The sequence below is a fragment of the Mustela nivalis genome, assembly GCF_964662115.1.
Source record: "Mustela nivalis genome assembly, chromosome: 7".
In the NCBI taxonomy this organism is placed as follows: Eukaryota; Metazoa; Chordata; class Mammalia; order Carnivora; family Mustelidae; genus Mustela; species Mustela nivalis.
The window spans coordinates 102,648,996-102,675,548 of NC_139026.1; the positions used below are offsets into that span (position 1 = coordinate 102,648,996).

The 26,553-nt window shown below is 50.0% G+C and overlaps 1 long non-coding RNA gene across 2 annotated transcripts in view; it reads right to left on the reverse strand.

Moving 5' to 3' along the window:
* Positions 1-4,210: 4,210 nt before the first annotated feature.
* Positions 4,211-26,553, reverse strand: part of LOC309870410 — a 56,704-nt gene continuing 34,361 nt past the window's right edge. For both annotated transcript variants that reach the window (XR_014314562.1, XR_014314563.1), the window contains one exon: positions 4,211-4,678. This is a non-coding gene — a long non-coding RNA (uncharacterized lncRNA). The remainder of the gene's footprint in view (positions 4,679-26,553) is intronic.

A 26,553-nucleotide genomic window follows, 5' to 3' on the forward strand; every position in this document is an offset into this window, starting at 1 on the left:
TCACCTTCCTGAAGTCATATCCTAAGATGTCTCCTGTGGCCACAGGGCTTGCTACTCCTGGACATACCTGGGATGCTCCTGCCCCAAGGACTTTGCATATGCTTTCCCTTCCATTTAGAAGACTCTTCATCTGATATTACCCATCTTTTTCTGAACTGATTCAAGAATCAACTTCCTATTGAAGACCTACCTCACTAGGTAGGCCTAGTGAGTCCTAGTGGCGGTGGCAAGGACCACTGCCAACTCCCCCCCCCCACCTTCAGCACCCCAGCCCTGTCTCCTGCTTTCTCTTTCCATACCAGTTATCACAGTCACCAAGCCATCTCAGCAAGGGGGAAATGGATCCCTACTCAGATGGTTTCACCACGGACTCCCTCCAATTTCCTAGTCCAGAGCCCTGGGGGAAAAGGTGACCAGAGCTCTTGCACAGCCAGGGTGCCCGGGACAATGAGTCACCCTGTGGCACCCTGAAGACCATCAGGAAAATGAGCCATAAGAGGAATCCACTTGCACATGAAACCTGAAACCAGACAATTTCCTCGATTCCAGGTGAGCACACACACATTCTCCCATAGCCGGATGTGCTCATCTGAGAAAGCTGAGCAGAGAAGCATCCTAGGGTCCAAATCTCCCTCTGGCCAACGTCCTGGGAAACAAGGTCCTGGGAGGAGGGAGGTCCCTCCTCCCTGCACCAGCCACTTGTGATTGATGTCCGGCATTCTCCTGTGCTGGGGCAGAATGGTGCACCTGTTCCTCTTTCCTGGGATGTCATCACAAACCAGGCCTTGATGCACACTTTTCAGGAAGGAACTTGCAGCAGCAGCAGCAGACTGAACTGCCCACATTCAGTCTCAGTCTCGCACGTCACACCCCATGTGGAACTAGAGCTTCAAGAAGACTGGTGTGCCCTGTGGCCTTGGAACCTCATGGCAGGAGCTGAGATTTCAGTTCCAAATTAAAACTGGCCTCTTGCACATAGCACAGGAATGTGGAAGATTTCTCAGGGGTGTGGCTCCAGAAGAAGCACTTCTGGTGGAATTCACAGGCACTAGGCAGAGGACACCTGCGGTGCCTCATCTGAGGAAGCAAGGGGCACACTGGGCAAGAACCCATAATGCTTCCTATGGGCTGCCTCCCACCAAGCCCCCTGCTGAGACGAGGGCTGGAGAACCAAACAGGAAGCAAGTTTCCTATCCCATCAGCAGCAGGAGGGCTGGCTGGGGAGCAGAGCCCTGTCCCTGGGGCAAGCTGGCCTGTGTTTCAAGAGGGAAGGACTACCACAGCCTCACAATGTCCCAGCCATCTGATCTGACTCCTCTGCCAGGATCACACCTGCTGACACAGTGACTCCTAAGACCAAGAGACTGCTTTCCTCCCCGGCTCAATGCTGCTCACAGAGAAGCAAACTCCAACCTCAGAAACGTGTTCATCATTAGCTCTGGAATTCTCTGGGTTAGTCTACACTGGCCCACTGAGGTGTTCCTTCCAGATCATTTCTCCAGTGCCCTATGGTTTCGAGCCACCTTCAAGCTGTCCTTCAAAAGGCAGGAATGGGTCCATTTAGGCAGACCAGCCGAGCAACTCTGTTTGAGGGAAACTCAGACTACATCCTCCCTGAACACCAAGGCTTCCAAGTCCAGGCTTCAAACCCTCACTCACCAGGCACAGAGCACCATGTCAGCATGAACACTGCTCTGGGTGGCTCAGTGGGTTAAGGTCTCTGCTCTTGGCTCAGGTCATGATCCTAGGGTCCTGGGATCAAGCCCCACATCAGGCTCTCTGCTCAGCAGGGAGCCTGCTTCCTCCTCTCTCTCTCTGCCTGCCTCTCTGCCTACTTGTGATCTCTGCCTGTTAAAAAAATAATAAATAAAATCTTGAGAAAAAAAAATAAAAAAATAAAGTCTCTTGTCTCCCATTCCTTCAAGTCAGAAAGCAAGCACCAGTCACCACTCTATTTTCCCTTCAGAGAAGTAAGGAAAAGGATAGAATCAGACACTATATGGGCACAGCACACTTCTATCGAAATAGAATTCCGTGTTCTTTCTCATACAGGCATCCTGACATCACCCATACTAATGAGAGGCACCACAAGTTCAGTCCTCATATATATAGTTGACCTTGTGTTTTTCCTTTTGCTATTTGGATCTCAAATTCAGTGTTTATGTTGCTTTCTTAAAATAACAAAAATAATAATGATGTGGTCATGTAAAGGTCTGGGTCTCCATAACCAGACAACACAGCTCTGGTTCAGATAAGGATAAAAACACAACCTCTTCCCAGGAAGCAAAGGCCACACCCTCAGGGATCCTGACAGGCCTCCTGGCTGTTGAGTTCCTTTGCTCCATGGAGTTGTCCGAGTGCAAAGATGCAGGCGCCCCAGGGTTCATTCTGTTTTCTTCATCAGTTCCCCAGTTCAAGTCATAAGGGACTCACTGGGTCAGGTTTCAGGGTCCAGGATGGGCCACCAAGAGAGCAGCAACCCTCACCCCTGCCCAGGGTAGGATAGATGTTCTCTGGGAGCACAATGAGCCCCTCCCTGAGCTACCCAACAGTCCTCTTCCATGTGTCCTCCTCACAAAGGCAATTGCACCCTGTTAGACCACCCCCCGCCGTGTTTTACTTTAAAAGACATTTTCTAACATTGAACTGTGTTTCACGGAAGAGAAAAACATGAACTCCCACAAGAATTCCTTTAGTATTTCAGATTTGTTTCCCAGTAATTAATTAAACAGGAAATAAAAATGCACAGATCGCCCCTTCCACCAGCAGGTACGAGTCACTGCGGGGACTTAGAGGAAAGCAGAAAATACCAGAGGAACAGATGTTCTGATGCCCCATCATTTCATCATCAAGGTTGTGAAACTCCACACACTCAGAGAAAGAAACGTCTCCAACCCAACGTCTCGGCCTGGCAATTGTGGAGCATCTGAACTGGAGGGACAGAGACAGACGAAGAGCTCGTGTGTGCTGGCTGAGGCCGGTGGCACACAAGGACATGCCCTGCCAGCTCTCCACCTGGGCCTCCCCTGTCCTCAGCCGGGACCCTGCTCACAGCCCTGACCTGTCACAACTATCACACGGGGGACACACAGCCACCCCTGGAGCCGGCCCTGCCCACACCCTCCTGCAGAACGCACTCCGCTCTCTTCCGGGACCCCTGGCAGCTCTCCCCAGACCTGGAACCCCCCTGTCTGCTGCAATACTCCAGGAATCCCCCCTCTTGTCACAATGACACTGGCTTAAGGCTTTCATAAATGTGTCGTATTTCTCTCAACTCACTTTCCTACCTGGGCAAACAGTAAGTCACGTATCAATGGAACATGAACATGTTTGGAGATCTGAGTCTTTCACTGCAGCCTTCTGAGGACTCCTTGTGCAGTAAATACATCAGCCTATGACAGGGGTTATGAAATTATTATTTAGAGAATAATACAGCCCAAATCATCTCATTGTTAGTTGCTCTTCATTAGCCCGAAAGTTTCTGTGTAAAAGCCTTTCCACAGACGTTACCTTCCAGCAATTTCACGAGGAGAAACAAATTCTGTGGGATAAGCTCACTCACCCAGCGGCAAGCTGTTTCAGAAGTCACCCCAGGGGCCCTGGAGTCCGCCAAGCCCCTTGACGCCAGCAGCGTGCCTCTATCCAGGAGAATTCACAGACTCTCCTTCTGACTCCACCACCAAAGAAACTACAGCGAAAGTACGGCACGTCAAAATATCTAGATGGTACACTGAGTCAAACTAGAAAGCCAAACTTCACTTTTAAACAGTAAAGGCCTACTTTGAATCATTTTGAATTTTCTCTCTACCTTAATTGGAATCTTGTGATGAAAACACTGATCAGCTATGAAACATCACCTTTGACAAATGACAAGACATCATCCATGTCTCTATCTGGCTGCAAAAAGCCTCCTAAATCTAGATGCTGGCCATTCGCCCAAGTGAATAAGCACTGTTAGATGAAGGACCAAATTATATGTTAAAACCACACAAAGAGCAAATCTCATCTTCCTTCTCTTAGACAAGTGATTTCCTAGGAAACAGGTGTTCAGATTACATTTTGTAAGCAGGAAATGAAAGAGAAAATGGGATTCCCTGGGATGTTCTACCTGCAGGGAAACTAAGTAACTCTCACACCAAATGCAGAATGCGGACAGATACTTCAGTTTGACTTCATGGCTCAACTAGAAAAAAGACAAAAGTCCAGGAGATTTTGGTTAAAAAGAAGTCTTACCTCCTGTTCTGACACGTAAGTGACATTGCACCCAATGTAAGTCGCGTATCTAGCCCTGCATCTGGCTCCCTGCTCAGCAGGAAGCCTGCTTCTCCCTCTCCCCCACTCCCTCCCCGCTTGTGTTCCCTCTCTGTATGCCTCCCTCTGTCAAATAATAAATAAAATCTTGGGGGAGGGGAGGGAGGAAATGCAGTGGTTGCCCACATTTCCAAGGCAATTTTAAGACCCAAAAAGTAATGCTCTAAGCGGAAGGAGCTTCACCTTCTGGTCTCACCCATGAAGTGGATAGTGCTTCTCAGACCCTCCAAAAATCCTTCTAGGATGAGCCCATTTGTGCTGGAATATATATTCACATGCTTAGCTCTGCAGGGAAGCTCCAGGATGAACCAGAACCACCGCCCTTCTGTGCTGCTGGAGTGGTGAACCAGGAACATCGATTTTTCACCTAAAAAGAAAACATATTGTTATTGTCAACACTAAAGAAACAAACCCTTTTAAACATTTTAGAGAGAAAAGAAGAGGGTTTTATTCAAACCCAAGTCAGGTCAGCAGCCTGGGAGACACAATCTTCACAAGAAAGGGAGTGCTTCGGGGGAGGAACATTTGGGGCAGGTTTCTATATTCCTTCTGTTTTGTTTTACATACAGTTACGCGTCATCATGAGGAAGAACAATTCCGAAAGTTACAGACTTTTTCATATGTTTTCAGTATGTGCAAGTCAGTATGACTTTAATCTTTTTTTTTTTTAAAGATTTTATTTATTTATTTGACAGAGAGAGATCACAAGTAGGCAGAGAGGCAGGCAGAGAGAGAGGAGGAAGCAGGCACCCTGCTGAGCAGAGAGCCCAATGTGGGACTCGATCCCAGGACTCTGAGATCATGACCTGAGCCGAAGGCAGCGGCTTAACCCACTGAGCCACCCAGGCGCCCCAGTATGACTTTAATCTTATGCGATCAGGAAAGGGGTTTTGTTTGTTTGTTTTGTTTTTTAATCTTTATGTTTGCAATGGTATTTGGGAGGCTCTCTTTTTCTTCTCAAAGGAGATATACAACATGTGCTTGGAGCAGAGATAGGGCCCATGTTCTGAGGTTTTGTCCAGTCATTTTGAGCTTGGTAAAATGTTAAAGGATGGCTTTCCTGGGAGCCCAGGATCTGGGCCCATGGATGGTAAAAGAAATATTTCCATTATCATTCTCATTACTACTAAAAAGAGGAACTTGAGAAAAATTCACCTTTAACAATCCCACTAAGAAATCAAAATGATGGGGCACCTTGATGGTTCAGTGGGTTAAGGCCTCTGCCCTTCAGCTCAGGTCAGAATTTGAGACCCTCCCAACATCTTAGAGATGTCTGGCACCATTTCCTTGGACTACAGAATAAAAGAGAGTAGCTCACTGTCACAACACTAATTGAAACATGAAGTCCCCCTAAAGCTTGGACACACAGTATTAGTTCTTACCCTGCAGATTTTGGCTAATGTAAGTCATAGTTATACCATATAAACACTACAATGGTTGGGAAGTAAGTAATCATGGGTAAGGGAACAGTTTAGTAATGTTTAAAAGCATTGTCTCACTTTGTAGAAGAGGCTGAACTGAGTATTTTTAAATACTATTTCAGACCTGTCTTGCATCACACTCTGAACATACCAGAACCTGAATCAATTTTTAAAAGATAGTTCTTTCTGTAACTTTAATATCAGAAAAATATTATAATGTCTCTATTCCTAGGGATCTTTGCATATCTTACTCAGAGGCCCTCTACGCTTCACAATCATGATGGGCAGAGGTAAAAAGGCCAGCTGAATTCCTTCCAGTTGACCACACAACAAGAAAATTCTGAGACTTGAGATGTTTCCAGATCAAGAAGACCAGAGATAAGAGGAAAATAGTGCCATGTATGGACTAACAAGGGATTTGGAGTCAAGTTTGGGGATCCCACTTAGGTTTCTGACACTCAAATTTTCTGTGACTTGAATCATCTCTGAGCCCCTATCTAGCCATCTAGAAAATGTGACTAATAATATCTACATCATAGTCTGGAAGTTTAAGAGGGAGAATTCCACAAAGAGCCGGAGAGATGGTTCTCAAGAGGAGGTGCTCAGGAAGCCATGATTATTATTGCTTTTCCAGAAGAAAGAACACATGTTGAATCCAAATTTCTAAGAGGTGACTCACAAGATGATTTTCAAGTCTTAAGGAAGGTCAAGAACCTGTTATTTCACTCAGAAAGCATCTGTTGGACTGGACTGGTGAGGACAATACAATAGCACCATCATCACTAGGAGTGGGGAACTTCCCATTTCCATAAGGCCCTCTTGTCCCTCTTAGCTCAGAGATACCAGAAAGGGCAGCTGTGCAGGGACCACAGGCCAAGGCTGCCAGGTGTGGCTGGGATAGACAAAACTCTGACTTAAGACTCAACTCCTGTCTAGCTAATCATACTGCTTTTCACAGAGTGCCATTGTCTGTGAGCTCCAATGTAGGAAAGGTAGAGAATTTCCCTTGTGATTCCCTCTCTGGCCCTTAAAATATGTAGCAAAGTTAACATTTAATTTTTAAACATGGAGGTTTTCTTTTCATTATGCGTATGGCTCAATTCTCCTGTGGCCTAAGAATATAATCTAGTTCATTTCAGGCTTTAAGATATGTAGACTTGCTTCATGGCCTAACATTTCACCTACTTGGAGAAATATCTTAGGACCACTTGAAAATAATATATTCTGTACTTAACGTGTAATGTTCCATATATGCAAATTAGGTCACATTTGTTACCAATGTTTCATCTGCTTTTTCTTTCAGATATTGAGAAAGGTATATTAAAGTCTTCAAACAATGCTACTCTAGTCAACACCGCATTGGAGAATCTACCAAGTGTTATAAGGCGAGAGAAACAAAAAGAATAAAAAATGAGGGGATAATTGTGACTATTCATAGATCATATGAGGGAGTACATAGAAAATATAAAATAGTCCAAAAATACACTATCAGAATTAAAAATGGAAAACTTGCAAATCTTAGAACCAAGAAAGAAGCCCAGGAGAAGAGATTTCTTATGGATGGAGGAAGGAACATCAGAATAATGTCAAGCCTGTCTGCAGAGACTGGGCAAGCCAGAAAGGGCCGGCAAGTCATATTCAGGATACTAAATGAGAAGAACATGCAGCCAAGGATCCCTTCTCCATCAAAGCTGTCATTCAAAGAGAAATAATGCCTATTCTTCTGAAGCTGGTTCAAAAAATAGAAACAGAGGGAAAATTTCCAAACTCGTTCTATGAGGCCAGCATTACCTTGATCCCCAAACCAGGCAAAGACCCCACCAAAAAGGAGAATTACAGAGAAATATCCCTGATGAACATGATTGCCAAAATACTCAACAAGATCCCAGCCAACAGAATCCAACAGTATGTTAAAAAGATTATCCATCATGACCAGCTGGAACTTATTCCTGGGATGCAAGTGTGTGGATCAGCATTTACAAATCAATCCATGTGATAAAGCACATTAATCAAAGAAAAGACAAGAACCATAGGATCCTCTCAATTAATTCAGGAAAAGCATTTGACAAAATACAGCACCCTTTCTTGATTAAAACTCTTCTGAGTGTAAGGATAGAGTTTCATAAAAACCATCTATTAAAAGCCCACAGCGGGGACGCCTGGGTGGCTCAGTTGGTTAAGCAGCTGCCTTCGGCTCAGGTCATGATCCCAGCGTCCTGGGATCGAGTCCCACATCGGGCTCCTTGCTTGGCAGGGAACCTGCTTCTCCCTCTGCCTCTGCCTGCCACTCTGTCTGCCTGTGCTTGCTCTCGCTTCTCTCTCTATGACAAATAAATAAAATAAAAAATCTTAAAAAAAAAAAAAGCCCACAGCGAATACCATTTTCAATGGGGAAAAGCTGGGGCCTTTTCCTTAAGACCAGGAACATAACAGAGATGCCCATTCTCACCATTATGGTTCAACATAGTTCTAGAAGTCCTAGCCTCAGTAATCAGACTATGGAAAGAAATAAAACGCATTCAAATTCACAGATCTTATGAGGGTGTACATAGAAAAATCAAATTCAAAGATGTCAAACTCTCTCTTCACAGATGACTTGATACTTTATGAGTAAAACCCAAAAGACTCCACTCCCAAATTACTAGAACTCATACAGCAATTCAGTCATGTGGCAGGATGCAAAATCAATGCATAGAAATCTGTTCCTTTTCTATATACTAACAGTGTAATTTGTAGAAAGAGAAATTAGGGAATCACTTCCATTTATAGCAGCACCAAAAACTGTAAGATACATGGGAATAAACTGAACCAAAGAGGCAAAGGACATATACTTTAGAAACTACAGAATAGGGCGCCTGGGTGGTTCAGTGGGTTAAGCCGCTGCCTTCAGCTCAGGTCATGATCTCAGGGTCCTGGTATCGAGTCCCGCATCAGGCTCTCTGCTCAGCAGGGAGCCTGCTTCCTCCTCTCTCTCTCTCTCTCTCTCTCTGCCTGCCTCTCTGCCTACTTGTGATGTCTCTCTGTCAAATAAATAAATAAAATCTTTAAAAAAAAAAAAGAAAGAAAGAAAGAAACTACAGAATAGGGGCACCTGGGTGGCTCAGTGGGTTGGGCCACTGCCTTCTGCTCAGGTCATGATCTCAGGGTCCTGGGATCGAGTCCCGCATCAGGCTCTCTGCTCAGCGGGGAGCCTGCTTCCCTCTCTCTCTCTCTCTGCCTGCCTCTCTGTCTACTTGTGATCTCTCTCTGTCAAATAAATAAATAAAATCTTTAAGAAAAAAAAAAGAAACTACAGAATAGTCGTTTCTAGACTACTTTTTTCATAGTGTAAAATCAATGAAAGAAATGGAGGAAGACACAAAAAGATGGAAAACCATTCTGTGCTCATGGATCAGAAGAATAAACATGGTTTAAATGTCTATGCTGCCCAGAGCAATTTACACTTTCAACACCAGCCCTATTAAAATACATTGGCATTCTTCATCGAGCTGGAACAAACAATCCTAAAACTTGTATGGAACCAGAAAAGACCCCACACAGCCAGGGAAATGTTGTAAAAGAAAACCATAGCTGGGGGCATCACAATGCCTGACCTCAAGCTATATTCCAAAGCTGTGACAGCATGGCATTCACACAAAACAGACACAGGGAACGCCTGGGTAGCTCAGTGGGTTAAGCCTCTGCCTTAAGCTCTGGTCATGATCTCAGGGTCCTGGGACTGGGCCCTGCATCAGGGTCTCTGCTCAGAGGGGAGCCTGCTTCCCCCCTCTCTCTGCCAGTCTCTCTGCCTATTTGTGATCTCTGTCAAATAAATAAATAAAATCTTTAAAAAACAAAAAACAAAAAACAGACACACAGATCAATGGAACAGAATAAAGACCCCAAAAATTGACCCTCAGCTCTATGGCCTTTGCATCTTTGACAAAGCACAAATGAATATCCCATGGAAAAAATGGACAGTCTCTCCAATTAATGGTGCTGGGAAAATTGGACAGCCACATGCAGATGATTGAAACTCAACCATTCTCTTACATCACACACAAAGATAAACTCAAAATGGATGGAGACCTCAACGTGAGACAGGAATCCATCAAAATCCTAGAGGAGAACACCTCTTCAACATCAGCCACAGCAACTTCTTCCTAGATACATCACCAAAGGCAAGGGAAACAAAAGCAAAAATGAAGTATTGGGACTCTGTCGAGATAAAACACTTGGTGTCAGGAGTGTGGTTTCCCAGGGGCCTGGCAACTTCATGGAAGGGATGGATTGCTTTTGGGGGAAGGGGTGCTCACTGCTGACACTGTTCATCATCCCTCCACTGCACTCTGCAGTCCAGGCTCTGTGCCCAGCTTAGGTCAGTCACCAGCACCCCGCTTGCTCCTGCCATGGGAGAGATCACTCAGCATCACCACATTGCACACAGGTGGAGAGTGAGGCCCAGAGAGGGGAGGCAAGCGGCTCCAGTCACAGGACCAGTCAGCAGAGGGGCCGGTAGGCCAGCCCTCCTGAGCCCCTGTTAGCCCAGCCAGGGACTCTGTGAACCCAGAGTGAGCCCTCCCCTGCCTGCCCAGCCACACGCTGGCCCTGAGCTAGATGATGGACTGTGCTTCTTGGCCCTGAGGGTGTTGCTGGCTGATTAGGAGGGGGAGTGCAGCGGGTGGGACAGGCTATAGCTACAGGACAGGGTGGGACAGGCTATAGCTACAGGACAGAGTGACAGGTCTGAGCTAGAAAGAGCCACACTCTGTCTCCCTCCCAGACCCTGCCTATGGGCTGGCACACAACAGGATCTGTGCTGACCAGGGAGCCATGGCCTCTGGGGAGAGTCCACTCTGCCCTCTCCCAGCTTCTGCGCTGCATCACCTCTCCTCACTGTGGGGCTCCAGGGCCCAGAACCAGGCCCCATACGGCTGACTCGGCTCCAGCTTGTAATGAGTTTGCAGCCCCTGGAGAAGCTGGATTTCCTCGGGCTGGAGGGAGGACTGGCTTCAGACAAGTACTGGGCTGGGGAGATGCGGGGCCTCGTGGAGGGTGAAGGATGGGGCAGGGACTTAGTACTGGGGCCAGTGCTCATGTCTAAAAAGGACTAAAATCTCTGAATGCCCATGGGGTCCCTCATTACAGTAACAACACCCTCACATTCGGGCATCCTGCTGGGCAGCCCCTCCTCCCTGGCCTCCTTCCCACACCTCTGACTCCCACCAGGGTTACAGCCAGGGACAAGCTGGACCTCTGTCCCAGAGTCCTACCAGGAAGACAAGGAAGAAGGAGGAGAAGAGAAGGGGAGTGGAGGGGGCTGCTCTTCCTCCTGCCCTGAGTCGGCCTCCACTGCTGCCTCCACGTTCTCTGGACCAGCTCTGCACTTAGCTGGATCCTGGGAGGCAGTCTACATTCCTGGTCAGCTTGGGGGGGCGGGGTATTCAGTGACCTTGTGTCCCCAGATGTCCAACCCATCTGACTTTGCACCCTGAGGCTTGCTGCCCAGGATGGGAATGGTTCTGGGGCTAACCAGACTTTGAGGCCACAGAGCTCTTTGCAGTGGTGAGGATAACACAGGGGAGGAGTCAGGTGCGGAGCCATGGGTGTCATGCACGTCCGCATGGGACTGGGTCATGGTACAGGTGCTATGTGCAGGTGACAGTCCTGGACATTAGCAGGAGCCTGGTCTGAACCCAGCTCTGTGTCCCCTATGCACACCGGGCCCTCTCAGAATGGAGGCCTGTGTGCCTGGTGCACATGTCCTCCACCTACCCCTGAAGGAGCGGCCAAGTTAAAACATTTCCATATCCAACCCTCAGGGACAGTTGGGAACCTAGGGTCAAGAGAGGCAGGGACTCACCCAGGACAAATGAGGGGCACAGAGTCCAGGAAGCAGGCTGATCTCCAGTCCCAGGCCAGCCCCAACCCTCCCATGAGGTTCACTTTGGGGGTGAGAGACCCTCAGATCCTCAGGGATAGTGACCCACTCCATCCCATGTGGGGACACGACCTTGGACATCCCCAGAGAAGTAGAGGCATGTGTGCCTGCACACACACACACAAACACTCACACACACACACACCACTCTGACTGCCTCGCTCATGGTCAGAAGGGGCAGACACCCTGAGAGCGAGGTGAATGACAAGGGGTAAAGAAGAAGGAGGTCAAAGACAGCTGGGCCATGGAGCAGGGTTTTCAGGACCTCTGGCAAGAACCCTGGCAAGATCCATAGCATGGGGATGGGAGACAGGCCAGGCTGATAGTCATGGGGTCCCCGAGTTGCCCAGGAGAGTTACCAGGGTACTGGGAGAGGACAGGGTCTGGGGTCTGGGGTCCATCACCATCCTGAGCTACTGGAAGTAGGAATAGATACCCCCCCAAGTCCAGATGGCACAAAAGGCCTCAGCTTACTCTTATGTCAATTGGGCCATAGTGATAGGGTGTCCCTAGAGTCCTACAGGCTTGTGGATAAGTCTGTTGGCCTTGGATCTTCATCCCTGACCCACTGTGCTCCCAGTCCTAGGAAAATGTTTTGTACTCCCTTGAGGTCCTTCTGAGCAGAGGACAGCCTGGAGGTTTGGGGGCCTGATGACCTGGGTTTACAGAACGTGGCAGAGCACTGGACCTCTGGTCTAGGGACCAAGGTCAGGACCCTCCTTGTTGCAGCCCCAGGGTCCGCGAGTCAGTGCTCTGGTCTGGGTGAGGAGGCCTTAGGAAGGAACCAAGCATCAGGAAAGGAGGGGGAAATGGGGAGAAGGTAGGCTTCTGAAGTTTCTCACATCACCCCCAGAGCCCCCAGGTCCTGCTCCTGGGAGAGACACAGAGAAGACAGAGATAGAGAATGAACACAAGAGAAAGAACCAGAAGAAGTCACAGACTTTCTTCAATCGGGTTGGAAACAACATCCCATCATTTTGCTCCATTCTATTCCTTAGAGCGCAGTCACACAAGCCATCCACCCTGCAGGGGAGAGAATTCCACAGGGATGTGTGACCAGGATTCGGGAATGCCAGGAACCACTGTGGGGACTGCCCAGCACATGGGCACAGACGAGGCCCTGGGACTGGGCCTAAACCTAATGGGAGCCCCTGGACATCTGTGTTGCGAGAGGACAAGGTCGGAATCAGTTCACTGCAACCTTCCCACAGGGGCTGGGAGACAGGCAGGAGGAGGATGGCTTTGCCTGGACCCCAGAGCAGTCCCAGCACCCCCTGAGCCGTGTTCTATGCCCCCACAAGCCCCCCACTCATCCTTGCATCGTCACGTGCATGTCTCGGCCTCCTGTGATAGTAGGAACGTATGTAGAGATCCTATCCCTAATGGTGTCCCTAGAAGTAGAAGCCAGAAGACCCCACTGTGCAGATGGGGAGCCTGGGGAGGCCCTGAGAGGCACAGGGTCTGTCCAGGGGCACAGTCCCAGGCATGAGCAGGAGCCTGGTCAGAACCCAGCTCTGGGTCCTCACAGTAGGGACACTGTCCACGCCCAGACCTCACAGGGGCTGTGGGGAAGCTGTGTGGGTGTCACTGTATGGATGGGGCATGGGGCAGAGGGGGAGCATTGAGCAGCTGAGAGAGGGGGCCCTCAGGGGGCTCTGGTGTGAGGAGGAAGTCGGGTAAGAGGTCCCCAGAAAGTGGTGACCTCACTTCCCTGACAACAGAGCCTAACAGAATTTGGAACCCAGGTAACCAGGCACCCACATTCCAGAGACAGCCCCCTGCCCAGCTCATTTCTTTGGAGATCCTCAAAAGAAGAACATGTTCACATGTTGCATCCCAAAGTCCGGAGGCTGCAAGCTGAGGAAAGCACACCCTGCAAACACTTTCCTTCCCTAGGGAGGTCATATCAGGGCTCCCCGACATCTCTGATCATTTGGCTGGAAGTACAGAAAGGTAACAGCATGAGGCCCAGGGCCAGCCCCCAGCCCCATATGCTCTGATCCAACCTGTGCAGCCCCCAGTCCCCTCCCCATGCCTGCATGTGTGTGTGTGTCTTTGTGTTTATAAAGAAGGCTCACATGGGGTGTGCCCACTCCATTCAAGAGCAGGGGTCAGATGCCCAGTGGGCAGGTCATGTTCACACCCCAGGTCAAGGCTGGCTGGGTGGATGGGGTGTGGGGGGCTGTGAGCTTCTCCCTGGGGTTTATCATGTGTCCTGCAGCTATGGGCCCCTGGCCCAGGTGTAGGGCTGTGCATGCACAGGTCCGTGTCTGATCTGGGAGCAGCAGGGGGACTGGGCAGGAGGACAGTGAGGGTGGCCAGGCAGGGCTGTGATGCATCCAGGACAGCTACCAGTCCCTGTCTTTGCAGAACACCAGGGATGATGAAACAGGGAGGAGGGTGATGGACACCAGCTCCATCCCCCTGAAACAGGGAGTGACCGTAGGGGGCTCTCCAGGAGTAGGGACTGGGGACTGACAGGGAAGGCCTCTGACACTGCTCAGGCCTCTGTCCCTGCTGGTACCACACCAGACTGTGGTCCAGCACACGGAGGCTGAGTCCAAGCGTGAGAAGGCGGGGGCTGGTTGTATGTGGGCATCTGGGGATGGGACAGTGCTAGGCTTCACAGGCAGGAGACCCCAGAGGCTGGTGTGGAGCCAGGAGCAAGGACTGGGCTCAGAGCACCCACTGGGTGGATTGCAGTTGGGGAGATGTCCTGGTGAGGGTTCTGTCCTGGCTGTAGCTACTCTGGGAGGCCCTGGGCTGAGCTCTATCTCTGCAAAGGCATGCAAACATGTTCTTTGTTCCATGATCTCCAATGAAATGAGCTGGGCAGGGGGCTGTCTCTGGAATGTGGGAGCCTGGATACCTGGGTCTAGCTCTGAAGAGCCAGAGCCGGCCCCAACTTCATCCACAGCTTCAGATGGGGGGATGGTGCCTGGTGAGACTTCAGCAGGAGACCAGGAGCCAGCAGGTGACCAGGCTGCCCCTGCCTCAGCCCCTGCTCCTGCTCTAGTTCCTGCTCCTGTTCCTGCCCCTGCCCCTGCCAGAGCTGCTCCCCCTTCCCCTGCCCCAGTCTGTGCTCCGGCTCTTGCAACTGTCTGGCTCCTATCCCTGCCCCTACTCCTGCGGAGTTCCCAGAGCCACACCTAGAGCCCACAGCCCTACTCCTCCTATGATTATCCCTCATTCTATCCCCCAACCCTGACGGCCTGCAGGAATGTCTCGTCCCCTACCTGTATATTCTCTCTGGTACATATTATTTTATCTTTCCATGGTCTGCATACTGTTTATTATTTGTTTTAAGTAAAATTACTTGTTTTCACTTGAACACATCACGAGCATTAAGTATATTCCCAACACTGTACCACTGCACCACAGAACATCACTGCAGGACATCTCCTTCCCCAAAGGAGACCCTGAACCCAAAGCCATTTCTCCTCCAGCCCAGCCTTTTGCAACCCCTAACCTGCTTTTTCTCTCTGTTCCTTTACCTATTCTGGATGTTTCTGTATGTGGAATCACACAATATGTGCCTTTGTGTCTGCCCACCTATTTTCAAAGGGGACTCGTTTTTTTCTGTGTTTATGTTTACAATTTCCTTTATTTGATATTGAGATGCCCGATGGATTACAGATGAGATGTAATCATAGAGGCCCCATTAGGCATTATGAGCACAATCTTGGGGTCAAGACCCCTGTTCCTGCTGGGACACCACAGCCTGACCCCAGACAGGACAAGGCTGGTTCCTCCTGTGGCCCTCACAGAAACCAGGGAAATGCAGAAAGCTGGTAGACACACCAGAGACGGCAAACACATCGCTCAGAACCCAAGGCCAGAGAAAAGTTCCACCTGATTCTGCTCCAAATCAGGCTTCAAGTCACGGGGTTCCACAGGGACAGAGACCAAATGCATGAGAGTCCAGGGGGGAGGACAGGCACGTGGGGAATATGTGTCAGAGATGTGGGAGCTCTCAGGAAAGGGCTCTTGCAAAAGAAACTCTATGAAGGCAGCGCTGGTCACCCTCAGAGCGGCAGGTGTCTGATCTGGGGACCGGCACCCTGGGGAGAATGTGAAAAATCAGAGGTCCAATGCAGGTGCCCTGGAGAGAAGGATGACGGGCACCCCCATCTGGGAGAACAGAGAGCAGCACCTATCCCAGGCCGCAGGTGCACCCATCACCTAGCAGTGCTCGGCCTCAGCCCCAGAAACTCTGGCATGATTTTTCACAGATGTATTGTCCGGCGTGTTCAGCACAGCGGTGGTGGAGAGAGCAGGGAATGGAACAGTGCTAGCGCTCAAGGAGATGGATGGGATCCACGGTCCCAGTCCTCATGAGAGAATGTCCTGTAGCTACTGTCCCAGGGTCATCGGGGCACAGGGTCTGGGAAGCCCCTCCTGAGACACCCCCCACCTCCTGCCCCCCTGCTCCTGGGAACATTCAGAATTGTTTGAGAAGGTGGAGAGGAGCCAGGGTGACAGCAGGGCCAAGGAGAAGGAAGGTCAGCACTGGGAGGACAGAGGGATGTGCCCTGAGCCACCATCCAGGGCCCAGGCTGTGATGCCCTCGGACCTCACCCCAAATAATGGCTCCTGATGTATGGACGGACTTCTGCTCTTTCACTCCCTGCTTTCCTACCTCATTTATTCACCATTTCATTCATTACCCCGTCTCCCCTTCCCCTCCACCCCTCCCTCCCCTCCCCCACTGCATCACCCTCCCCGCCTCCCTCCCCTCCCTCCTCCCTCCTTCCCCCCACTCCCTCCCTCTCATCCTTCCTCCTTCCTTCTCCTCTCTCCCTCCCATCCTTCTTCCTCTCTTTCCCTCTCCCTCCCTCCCAACCTCCTGCCTCCCTCCCATCCCACCTCCCCCACACCCACTCTGCCATCTCCCTTCTCTCTCCTCCCTTTCTCCCTCCCTCCCTCCCTGCCTCCTCACATTCCCTCCCTCATACCCTCCTTCATTCAGCAGATCTAGGGTCCCTGCTCCGTACTGAGCACTCGGGCTTCCTCAGTGAGCACTCCCCCAACCCACATGGTCCTGTCTACTGTGGGAGGAGACAGGGGGCAGCCCTCAGGACTAGCAGTGGTGATGAGCACCAGAAATCTCCTGAGAACAGAGGACAGTTGCACAAAGAATGGAGACGCCCATGCTTAGCACTTCCTCCAGAAAAATCTAGTCCTGAAAAGTGATGAAAAGTAAATATATCCTAGACTTCATGCAGTGTGAGTGCTAATGGCCCATACACCCTGATTCCTAGAAGCAACAAAGAGTAAGTCATACAGTGTCGACTGGGGATTTGTGACACAACTTTTCTGACCAAATGACAGCATTTCAGCCAACATCTCCAGGGCCTCCGAGTTTTCCCAAGGGTCCCTGTGATCCTCTGACTCTTCCATCGACCTCCTTGTAAAGCTATGTTCTTTCATCTTCCTTGTCTTCTGCCTTTTCTGCGACCCTTCTGTGGTCTTCCCTGCCCACACCAGGGCCACCCTCACCAGGATTTCCCATGAACCTTGGCTGGGTGCCCACATCCCACACTGGGCTCCATGACCCCTATGTTTTGTGCAAGGCCTATGTTCTCCCTCTGGGGTCACCTGGCTTCTCCATTGAAGCGGCCTGCATCTACCTGCTCTGGGTCTCCTCTGATGAGTCTGTGAGGCCAGCCTGTGCCCATGTCATAGGCATGGAAGCGTGAGTCCAGAAGGTCCAGACAATCTGCTCCCAGTCTTAGCCTGGGCCAAGAGTGGTGCCTGAGCAGAGGAGGAGCTGGGCCCAGGGAGCCCCCAGGATGAGAGTGAGCACTGTGGGGGCCTGGTGCTCAGGCCTGCTGGGAGACCATGTCCCACCTGTACTGGATCCGTCCCCAGGGCTGGAGGTGTTCAGGGTATACACCTTCCCAGGCTGCAGGCTGGGAGTGACTGGCAGGGGAGGAGCACAGCTGGTGCAGGAGAGAGCCCTCAGGTAGAGAAAAGGGGGCAGGCACTCCCTAGCAGCAGGAGAACTGGGGCAGAATGAGGGGGCATCAGCGGACAGCAGTGTCTGCAGCTGGGGTTTCCACACAGACCCCCTCCTGAGACTCAGCACAAGCTTGTCTGGATGGCCTATGTCCCCAAACACAAAGTCTGGCCCAGGACCTCCCCTCAAGCTCCTACTTCCAATCCTTTGTACTCAGCTCAAGTGCAAGAAATGGCCAATAGTTTAGGTGGTGTTGGGAGCACAGAGACATGTGATTTTCTGGCCCACGTAACACTGCTGGCATTTTAAAGATCTCAGGGCTTTGATTCAAAAATGGTAGAATGCGGGGTGCCTGGGTGGCTCAGCAGACTAAGCCTCTGCCTTCGACTTGGGTCATGATCTCAGGGTTCTGGGATAGAGCCTCACACTGGGTTCTCTGCTCAGTGGGGAGTCTGCCTGCTCTCTCTGCCTGCTCTTTCTGCCTACTTGTGATCTCTCTCTCTCTGTCAAAGAAATAAATAAAATCTTTTTTTAAAATGGCAGAATTCCAGGGAGCCCAGAAAGCTTTCTAGAGACCTGCCTCTGTGTCTTGCAGCCCTCCCATTCCCCAAGCTCTGCTCAGAAACCCTCCAGGCCACAGGTCCACGGTCTTGGGTCCTCAGATGCCCAGATGATGTGCCTTCAAAAAGCGATCTAGGGGGCACCTGGGTGGCTCAGTGGGTTAAGCCGCTGCCTTCGGTTCAGGTCATGGTCTCAGGGTCCTGGGATCGAGCCCCCGCATCGGGCTCTCTGCTCAGTGGGGAGCCTGCTTCCTCCTCTCTCTCTCTCTGCCTGTCTCTCTGCCTACTCGTGATCTCTCTCTGTCAAACAAGTAAATAAAAAATCTTTAAAAAAAAAAAAAAAAAGCGATCTAGGTGGGGCAGCAGGACACACTGCGGATTCCAGTAATCACCCTCCCAGAAAGTGAGGTTACTGCTGGATGGGCTGTCCAAAAACAGCCAAGTCAGCATTCCAGGAAGACACCAGAGGCACAGGAGTAACTGAGGAGCATCTGAAGGTCAGGTAGAGACAGTGGGAATCTCGGGTGGTTTTGCCTAGGGGCAGCTCCCATCCCCCTAAATCCTCAGGGTGATGGCTCCACTGGGGGATGGGGGTGGGACCATGCCTAGAGGACCTGTGGCTCCACTGGTGGCCAACATGATCTGGGCACAGGTGAGAAAACCCGGCCACACCCTGAAGAATTTCTGGAAACAATAGCCATCTCAGGAGCAGCCAACCTGGGAGGTCAACCTTCCACCTGCCCCAGGCGGGATAGAGCCACAGACCAGCACCCTAGCCAGAAAAGGAAGGAGGAGAACTGCTTCTTCATTCCAATAGTTTCTGAGTTACCAGTTTGTTCTTATGGTTAGTATACTGTGCAAGGCCTTGAAAATGTTCTCCTCATGTTCTCTGCTGGAGAGGATCTTGAAAAATCTCTGGTTTATAGGTAAAATCACCCGGAATTGACCTTGGTTGGCACAACCATGCTGGGAAAAGTATGCAGTTTCCCCCCCAATACTAAAAATAGTAGTCCTGTATGATTCCACTACTGGGTCATTTGCAGGAAATGAAGTCAGTTTCTCGAAGTAAGATCTGCACACTCTCACCCAGTCCTCCAAAGGAGGGGCAGCCACCCTTAGCAACAGGGTACCCATGTGGGAAGTTTCCCCTTGAGGCAGATGCCTCCCTGGACAAGGGGCTGCCCCAGGGCTGGGAGGTCTCCCCAGCAGCACATTCAATGTCCTGGTTACTAGGAGACAAAATATAGCACCAGGCCAGTGAGGGTCAGGACACACTGCCCCAAATATGGCATGCTGGCAAATTAAATAAAGAAACTGAAAGAATTTTCAGAGCAGAAGCAGGAAGGTCCCTCTGATCCCCAGCCGTCAGCCCTCCTTCCCTGAAGCAGGTCAGAATACTCCCATGTGGCACTTTCTCTCCCCAGATGGCAGGGGAGAGAAATCTTTAAAAAAATCTTTAAAAATCTTTAAAAAAAAAACAAAACAACTAACCTTTATCTTTCTAGTTACTTTTTTTTAATATGATTTTTTTTTAGATTTATTTATTTATTTGACAGAAAGATCACAAGTAGGCAGAGAGGCAGAGAGAGAGGGGGAAGCAGGCTCCCTGCTGAGCAGAGAGCCCAATGTGGGACTCGATCCCAGGACCCTGAGATCACGACCTGAGCCGAAGGCAGAGGCTTAACCCACTGAACCACCCAAGCACCCCTCTAGTTACTTTTTTACCATTTACCAGTCCTAGCTCAAACCCCTGTGTCTCTCAGTTCTTCACACATTGATTGCTTCTTTGCCTAAAACGTAGAACTCTCTGCTTCAATTCCCTCTGCTGGTCTCCATATTCTTGTGAGGCTCCCAGCAAAAAAATCAATACACTTTGCCAGTTTTTCTCCTGTTTATCTGTCTTTGTCAATTTCCAGACCCAGCCAGGGACCTTAAGAAGAGTTGAAGAAAACTTTCCTCTCTTGCAGCCCTGGACCGGAGAGGGGAGTGGGATATGTCAGAAAAATCGATCCCATCTTCGTGACCTTGGTTAAAACTGCCCTCTGCTGGGAAGCAGCACAGGGCTGTGCAGGGCTGGGGGAGCCAGGGAGAGGCAGGTGGAACATGTAGGAAGCTACCTAACCCTCAGCCAGGGGACTTGGCCCCACTGACAGAAGGGAGGGGGGTGGGAAGATGGGGTAGTTGGGTGACAGGTATTAAGGAGGGCACATGCTGTGATGAGCACTGGGTGTTACAGGCAACTAATGAACCACTGAATGCTATATTAAAATCTACTGATGTACTATATGTTGGCTAATGAATTTAAATTTTTTTAAGATTATTTATTTATTTATTTGACAGGCGGAGATCACCAGTAGGCAGAGAGGCAGACAGAGAGAGAGGAGGAAGCAGGCTCCCTGCAGAGCAGAGAGCCCAACCCGGGGCTCGATCCCAGGACCCTGGGATCATGCCCTGAGCAGAAAGCAGAGGCTTTAACCCACTGAGCTACCCAGGCGTCCCTAATGGATTTAAATTTTAAAAATTAAATTCAATTAAAAAATAAAACCAAGGCAGAAACCATACATAACTCAGAGGAATCCATGCTCCTGGAGGCTGAGCTGGTGGCCACAGCCCAGACCTCTGGCAGTTAGGGGTCAGGGCACTGAAGGTCTGAGAGATGGCTCAGTGCAGCCCCATGGCTGTGGCAACATGCAGGCACTAGGAGGGAAGACCTGACCAGAAGCCATCCATGGCCACTGCAGGATCACTCCCAGCCCCACCAGGCCGTGTCTGTCTAGAACCAGGAAGAAAACATTTTCTCTTGATTGTTTTTTTTTTTTTTTTTTAAGATGGTTTCTCAGCATTGACACAGAATCATCCAGCAAAACTGGAGCCATTCAAAGCTGCAAATGACCCAGAAGTTATCAAAATGTAAAGACCATAAAGAGAGGACCTTGTGTCCTCTACCTCCTGGGTGCGGGTGCTGTTGGGGGCCCTGGACATGCCCGTGTGGGCAGAGCCAGGCTCCACGGTCTCCCTAGAGGAGACAGAAGTAGGAGCCTGCTCTCACAGCTCTGCTCAAGGCAGCACCCCCTGATGGAGATGGGGACAGCCCCTCGTGAGTCCTAGATGTCCTGGTGATTCTTGGGCATAACCTGAATCCCAACTTCTTCATGAAGGGCAGGGAGGGCAGCCCAGCCACCACCAGTCCCACAGGTCCTCCGGGTGTAGCACGTTGGTGGGCTTGTGGTCCAGCAGGTACCTGTTCAAGTGGCTCTCATCACACCACACAACCTTGATCCCATTGGCCAGGTCGATCCCCATCACTGGGTGACAGGCCAAGATCAATGAACCTCCACCACCATCCCCTCAAAAAAGGCCCTCATGTAGTAAACATCACCCTGGTCCCTGGGGATGTGGGCCTGGAACCGTGTCTGGCACTGGAGCTGAAGTCTTCATGGGACACCCGGTAGAAACTATGGTGCAGGGTGCCAAAGAGGGAGGACAGGATCTCCATGCCCACATGGTTGCAGAACTTCATGTTCACATCCACACATGGCAGGTCGTCCACCTCACAGAGGAAACGCTGCTCACAGATGCAGCTGACCATCGCCACATGCTGCGTGGAAACATCCTGCCAGTGTGGGGTGCCAGGGACCTCGAGGACCACCACCCTCCAGCCTTCCCAGGGGGACATACAGGCCTGGCAACCCACAGGTCGGTGATGACCTAGTAGGTGAACTTGTGTCCCACTGTGACGGGCTTCTCTGCCCTCTGCAGGGACAGCTCCAGGAAGATCACCTCTCTACAGGGATGAGGGACAAGGTGGGAGGAGGGTCACTGTCAGAGGCTAGCTGCAGGACTCCAGAGCTGAGGGCCATGGACGTGTACACCTTCTATAAGGGGGCAGGCCCTGGGCTGCTTTAAGCTACACCCACTCTCCCAGTCTGTCCTGAGTAAGTCGGCTTGTGGGCCCTCCCTACCTTCTGCTCCCAGAGATGGGGGCCATCAGCACCCCATCAAAGGGCAGCCTGAGGCTTCAGAGGCAGGAAACCAACCACACAGTCAGCATTTTGGAGGCAGAAACACTCCCCCTGTGCCAAGCTCCCAGGCAAACCCTGCGGGTGCCCTTCCCTGGCTGACCCCCTGCAGGTCCTGTCCCCACCTGCTAGGAGCGGAGCACCTCTGGGCACAGTCCTCTCTTCTATGGCCTACATACTGCCTAGAATCAGCATGGCCGGCCTCCTGCCCCACTTTGTTTTGATGGGGGCTGTCGCTGGCCCCCACAGAGCTGTCTCCATATCCATACGGTCCTCCCTCTAATGCTACTGGGCCTCTTGCTGACAAGGTCCATCAGTCAACCAGTGCTATTCCTAGGAGGGTCACCATCGGACTCCCCCAGATCAGGAATCAGGGCCAGGCTGTGGGCAGGAAAGGGGAAAGAGGACCACTGGAAGAGGAGGGGACTTGCTTAGGCCCCAGCTGTGCATTCAAGAGTGGAAGCTTCCAGGTCCAAGTCTACAACTCCTAGGCTCCAAGAAGTTGGAAGTCTTGTCTCTCTGAAGGGACTATTTGTGGGGACAGCAGCTTCCCCCACTGTTAGCAAGGGTGGTGAGCCCCTTTGAGACTGATTTTTGTTAAGGTTTTATTTATTTGACAGAGAGAGAGATGGCTAGAGAGGGAACACAAGCAGTGGGAGAGGGAGGATCATGCTCCCCACTGAGCAGGGAGCCCAACATGGCAGGGTTCAATCCCAGGACCCCAGGATCATGACCAGAGCTGAAGGCAGATGGTTAATGACTGAGCCACCCAGAACTAAGGCTACTTCCCAGTGCCTGCCCCATACCTGGAGGCTTAGTAAATGGCTCATACAGGGAAAGTGGGCACTACATTTTAAATAAGGGACAAGGCCACACACAGCTGGCAGACACAAGTCAGCTCAGCGGGAGACAAGTCCAGGTCTAGCCAACAGGGGAACAAGCCAGCCGTGAAGCAGGGGGAGAGAAGAGTGCTCCTGGCAGAGAGCAGAGAGAATGTAAAGGCCTGGAGTCAGGCCTGAGGCACATGGGGGATGACCACACACCTGGGACACCCCCTGGGTGAGAGGGATACCGTAGGAAAGGAAAGATGGGAGGACAGGCAGCTGGGGAGCAGATCACAGAGAGGCTCAAAGGTTACGTTCTGAAAAGATCACTCTGCTGGCTACCGGAGAAGAATGGGCTCTGTACAGTGGGGGCAGGAGACCCTAAACCTAAGCCCTAAACCCCGCCCTAACCCTAATCAAACACTGTGCTCAATTTTAAGGACTGACAGCTCTACTCTGAAATCACAAAAAAGTCTATCATGCTGGCTTTCACTCCTTGCTCAGTATTGCACTGAAAGTTCTACCCAGAACAATAAGGCAAGAAATAAGGAATCCACATGTGAAAGGAAACAGTAGAACTAGGTCTATTCACAGACCAGAGATGGCAGCATCTTATACAGAGAGCTTCCTAAAGAATCAACAAAAATTATCACAGCCAGTTTTCTAATTCCACACAGTTATAGGACAAAATATTAATACACAAAAATCTCTTATTTGTATACACTAGCAATGAATCATCCAAAAAGGAATTTAAGGGGCACCTGGGTGGCTCAGTGGGTTAAGCCGCTGCCTTCGGCTCAGGTCATGATCTCAGAGTCCTGGGATCGAGCCTCACACCGGGCTCTCTGCTCGGCAGGGAGCTGCTTCTCCCTCTCTCTCTGCCTGCCTCTCTGCCTGCTTGTGATCTCTCTGTCAGATGAATAGATAAATAAAATCTTTAAAAAAAAAAAAAAAAAGAACAAAAAGGAATTTAAGAAAACAATTCCATTTTAGGGAACATCAACATTGACAAAATACTTACAAATAGATGTAATCAAGGTATATGTCTTATACACCAAAAATTACAAAACATTGCTGAAAGAAAGTAAGGGAAACCTAAATAAATCTGAGAATACCGCATGGTGATGAAAAGACATACTAATGATAAGATGGCAACAGTACACAAAGCAATGTGGAAATTCAGTATTTTCCCAAGAAATTTCACAAAGGCCTTTGGGAAGAAATGCACAAGCTAATAGTTATATGGAATTTTAAGGGACCACAAAATAGCCAAAACCACCTTGAAAAAGAAAATCAAAGGTGAAAGGTCATACTTCCAAAGTTCAAATCTTAATACAAAGCAACAGTAAATAAAACATTATATGCATGTATGGTATGCATATGCCCTGAAACAAATAATATATGTTAATTAAATGATTCTAAATTCACACACCAAAAAATTTAATAAATAAATAAATAAAAATAATTTTTTTTAAAAGTATGCATACAGATCAGTGGCATTTCTAAGAGCCCAGAAATAAACACCTTCATCTATGGTCCACTGAATTTTGACAGGGGTAGACACTGGGGAGGCAGAATAGTCTTTTCAACAAAGGGTCCTAGACAGTCGGCTATCCGTGTACAGAAGAATAGAACTGGACCCTTACCTCACACCACATATACACATTAACTCAAAATAAGTTAAAGGCTTAAATGCAAACCCTATAAACCTATAAACCCTAGAAGAAACAAAAGGGGATAAACCTTCATAACCTTGGATTTATCAATGCTTTTAGATCTGACACCAAAGCATAAGAAGACTCCAGACCAATTGTGAAGCGGGTGTGGATATATGAAGGACCCTGCAGGGCCGAGGCGCGAGGATCATGAGCAGCGAGACAGGTGCCTGCTCCCTGACTGCAGACTCTCTCAGGAGCCCCAGGAGCCGAATCTGCGTGTGCACAAAGCCCAGAAAGGGGAGACCCCAGAGCCCTGCTCACAGCACCACAGGAGGCCATGTCACCACACACAAAACCACAGAAGCCCCAGTGTCTACACAGCACGGCCTTCCTCCATGGGGTCCTGAGACCATGCAACACCTCACTAGTCCCTGCTCAGGCGGCATCTCCTCACCTTCTCCTCACTTTCTCCTCCAGGGGCTGGTCCTGAGGGGGCTGGACTGCTGTCAATGTAGACACAGCCCCACGTCCTCCACAATGGGTCCTGTCAGTGTGGATGTGGACTCACATCCTTCCCAGCTTGTCCTATCAGCATGGGAGCAGCCCCATGTCCTCCAGAGGTCTCCACAGCGGGTCCTGAGGAGGCAAGGCTCCTGTCCCAGCTGGAGATGCACAGGCCAGGCTCAGGGAAGGAGCTGGGGTCCTGCGCCCTCTGCAGGTGGTGGAGGGCAGTGCAGGACTAGGGGAGCTCACCCTTCCATGAAAGCACCTGCTCCCTCCCGGGGTCCAGCTGAAGCCATTTCATTCTGGAAATTCAAGCTGCATGGAGCTCAATATCCCCCAACTTTTCCAAAAAGAGCTAAGGAACAATGAATCGGAAACAATATGGAATGACAACAGTCCCGAACATGACCCTGGCCCTGACGCAGACCCACAAGCCTGACCCTGACCCCAATCCAAGACCCTAACCCTAGCCCCCAACCCAAACAGTGTTCACAAGAATCAAAACATAGAAACTGTAAATATCCACCAGTGGTGAATGCATAAACAAAGTGTGGTGAAGGGATTGAATTTGGGTTCAGGTTCAGTTTCAGTCAGAGTTCTAGATCAAGCTTTGGGTTTAGGGACAGGATGAGGATTTAGAGTGAGGGGCAAGGAAACAGAGCTGGAGTTTGCGGCTTTAGGTTTGTGATTTAAGGTTTAAGACTCAGGGATTCTGGGATAAATTTCAAGGTCAAGTTTGGGGTTTGAATTCATGCTGGGATTTGGGTTCAGGATTCATGGCTCAGAGTTTTCGTTTAGGGTTTGGGTTCATGGTTCAGGGCTTGGATCCAGGGCTCAGGTTCAGAGTCTAGGCTTTGGTTTCAACTTCACGTTTGGGATTCAGGGTTCCAGTTGGGGCTTTAAGATCAGGTTAGGTTTCAGTTTAAAGTTAGGGGTTAAGGTTAGGTTTAGGGATGACACATTTTCTTCAGTTGTCATGAACACAAAATTTCTATCTAAACTTTCTAAATCTGAAATGCATTTGTCTGGGTGTCAAGAGCTGGTTCGTATTTAGGATCTCAGTAACTCCCTACCGACAGCATTCTGATCCCAGGGTCTCCCAGTCACCCAAATTTGCTTTTGTCTTGGCTCAAATATACCCTTGGCAGAGAAGGCTGAGCTGGTGCCAAAGGTGGGATGACTCTACAATGGTAGAAGTGTGAAACCAGATATCGGGGAAATGTTCATGGAAAATGAAACAGGAGATAAATAACTGGTCATCTCCTGATTCTTCCACAATAACAAAGACCAAGTCTCCAACAGAATCTAATAATATTCCCTAGGAAGGCCTATGGTACTCATTACCAGTACTGAAAGAGGGCCCCTGCCCCTGCATTA